We start from the raw sequence: 3,551 nt of genomic DNA, 5'->3' as shown, positions 1-3,551 counted from the left end.
TGGTCGGGCCGCAGGCCCGACCATCGCCGCCGGCAGGCCAAGCAGGCCCGGCCCCTGCCGAACGGAGTTGCCGGCGCAGCGAAGCGAAGCTGGCAACTTCGTTTGGCGGAAGGGCGGGCCTGCTTGTTGAAGTAGGGGAGAGTGGAGCACATTGGTATTATATATTGTCGTGTCGTGCGGTATTATCTAAGGGCAGGAGGCGGTGAAGAAAGGAGAGCTCAGGTTTCTGCTAATAGGCAATTCTCTTTATTCAAGCTAAGTTATAAGTAAGACTCAGGACTCGGTAGAGTACGGTGCGCGGAGCCGTACGGTAAGGTAGGACTCGGACTCGGAGGTCTTGACCCAACCAAGGCTGGCGTAGAAGTGAGGACGACTCGTCCTGGACGAGTCGAGGGTTCGCTGGCTGAGGAGCTCCCCTCCGGGCGGGAGCCAGCCGCGGGCGCGGCTCGTCAGGGACCGGTCGGTCAGGCAGGCACGGCCTGCTAGACCTCGGCGCATGGAGTCGTGGCGGCCGGGAGCGGCCGCCAGTCGAGGTGCCTATCTCGCGCGCCAAACGCAGCGAGATTCAAATATCGGGGAGTGGTAGCGGCGTGTTGTGAACGCACCTCACAACACTTCCCCTCCCTTCGTTTTGAAAAGGGAAGTCCCCGGTGGCGAAAGCGGACAAACCGCATTAAGCCGCGAGTAGTGAGTTTTACTGGGGCACCAGGATGGACACGAGCGGGGAACGCACCACCGCTGTGTTAAGGTTGAGAAAACTGGCGACTAACGCCGGTACTTCTCCAGCTGAGGCGTCGAGACGAAGGCTGGTCGGGGCTGGACAGGAGAGGCGTCCTGATCAGCTGAACCGGAGGACCAAATTAACAGCTGTACTAAATTCGCAGTCGAATTTCGGCAAGGCGAGGCGGAAACAGACCGCTCAATCTGACGTTCAATCGGCATTATGGCAAATGCGGTGCAACGGGCACACACCCTCAGAAGCAGAGCATTTCCACGGAGCATGAGGCTCCCACCATTCGGTGCAAGGGCGCAGGGAAAACTTGCTGACTCGTGAACCAAAACCCAGTGGGAAAAACTGTTCACGCAAGAAAACCTGGCCAGGAACGTTGCCGCGCACCCGACGCGACACACGCGTGTGTCGCGTCGGGATTCTCAGGCCGCCAGCACAGGCGGGCGGGCACACCACGCCACCGTGAGGCAGCCCAACAGGAGAGTGCAGGGCGCAGCTCGGGACTGACCCACACCCAGAAAAAACTGTTCTCGATTCAAGTGCAGAAATGTATTCAACTTTATTTACTCAATATGTGTACTTGAGCTGAGTGCATTTCGGGAACAACTTTTTTGATCACATCGTGTACTTGAATCGAGCGCAGTCGACCTCTGAACTCCTGGGTGGCACCTTACCACGCTCGGCTGTGAGGGCTTGTCTGAAGGGTCTGAAGGGGATCGTAACAAACAGAGCCCTGGGTGAATATAAAAAAACGTGCATTTTCATGTAATAACCAGTCCAAAATACCCATTCTTATTGTTTCCATAGTTCTATGCGACGTATGCCTGCAGAAGTGGCGTATCTGTGAAGGGGCGTGCAACACTGGCGGATCTGCGCCGGCCCGGCCAACACTGGCGGATCTGCACCGGCCGGGCCAACACGGGCGTATCTGCTTTTCGGTTGATCTGCTCGGTCAACTTTGGAGGCGTATTGCTAATTGTAAATATGTCGTATAGTATTGAGTGATATCAAAACTGAATCACGAGGATATAAACATTGCAATGAGACATCAGTCAATACTGTACGACATACCTACGATGAGCAATAGGCCTCCGAAGTTGACTGAGCAGATCAGCCGAAATGCAGATACGCCCGTGATGACCGTCCCTTCCCAGATCCGCCAGTGTTGGCCGGGCCAGCGCAGATCCGCCAGTGTTGCGCGCCTCTTCACAGATACGCCACTTCTGCAGGCACACGTCGCATGTTTCGTCCTCGAGATGGGTTCTGGTGGTCGGATGTTGTCAATTGGCACTCCCAAGTTACATTTTTAAAGTTCAACGACGCCGTGATCACGGATCCAGGTTAGGACAATTCTTGCAAAATGGAAGGCAGATCGGAGTTTCTTCTTTTAAAACTTTTAAAACTCGCTCAACTACTTAATTCGACAACAGAGAACATATTACGATACCTCAGAGCGAAAACCGCTCAGTCTGCCGGAGCGCTACGACAACCGCTTAGTGTGCCGAGCGGTTTAGACAACCGCTCATTCCGTGAAGGCGCTTCGACAACCGCTCAGTCAGCGGACCCACCTCAAGAACCGCTCAAATGACTTTTGTGTCATTTTTCATGTTTTGACCGATTCCGACTCATTGGACCATTTTCTTGTTAATGGTGCAATCCTATTTTTTTCTTCAAAAAAGTCATTTGAGCGGTTGTTGAGGTGGGTCGACTGACTGAGCGGTTGTCGGAGCGGCTCCGCGGAATGAGCAGTTGTCCAAACCGCTCGGCAGACTAAGCGGTTGTCATAGCGCTTCGGTAGACTGAGTGGTTTTCGCTCTGAGGTATCGATTAATAGTATACCTATTTTAAAATGCATCTTCGGGATTTCCGATTCTCTGTCAAGGTATAAAAAAAGCAGCGGGAACGGAGTTTATTTTGAAAAAGTCACGCACCAAAAAAGGCTTTTTGTAGCCGCCTTTTTGAAACGTGATCAGTCTTCGCGCCCTTTTCTCAATTGGACAGAGTTGATACCTGTACATACTTCTTCAACGCCAAACTTTACGAAGCTTCAACCTCTAATCTCGTGGAACAACTTCGATGCCCTGTAGCTCTGTGGCCATACAACTTAGAAAATCAGCTCAATGTGTGGATGCACCTTGCAAACCTAGACCAAAGTGGAAGTGTGGAAAGCATCAGAGTTCAGTTTTGCCCCCTTTAGATGGCTCCTGGCCCGAGTAGAGGCAAATCTGACCAAGATTCATGATAAGCAATAATAAAGCACCCCGAAAAGCGTCGAAAGGAATCAAGGGGGGGGGGCTGGACAACAATCCAGATGAAGCTTTGGAACGATGAATGTCTATGGTTCCTCTAATTATCACTGTCTTACTGTGCTAAGATGTGACTTTATCCACCCGCCCGTATGAAAGGGCCCGGCTGAAAACGGTCAGAATGTGGCCTTTTATTCGTCATAATGCTGAGACGAGATCGAGACGGAATCGGGACCGCATTATGACGAAATCTAGTCGAGGTCAAGAAGAGATTCGGACGACAAACGATTCGAGATTCGCCGACAGGATCTCGTCGCTATCTGGTCGCTGCGTGGTCCCAATCTCGTCATAATTTGTTCCGTTTTATGACGAGTAAACGACGAGATCAAGACGAGGTCCGCGTGGCGCCAAAGAGAAAACGATAGGAGGGGACCGGCCGCCCGGGCTGCAGGCGAACAGTCGACCAGCCGGACACAGAGTCAGCTCGGTGCGCGCTTGGCCAGAGCGCTCACCTGTGGACCACGAGGCCAGCTTCGACCACACTCCACGCGGTCTCTGCGGCGTCTGCTCCGGGC

The sequence above is a fragment of the Frankliniella occidentalis genome, unplaced genomic scaffold (genome assembly GCF_000697945.3).
Source record: "Frankliniella occidentalis isolate FOCC.00 unplaced genomic scaffold, Focc_3.1 Scaffold215, whole genome shotgun sequence".
Taxonomy (NCBI): Eukaryota; Metazoa; Arthropoda; class Insecta; order Thysanoptera; family Thripidae; genus Frankliniella; species Frankliniella occidentalis.
The sequence above is the reverse complement of the archived record's forward strand: the minus strand, read 5'-3'. Positions refer to the sequence as shown.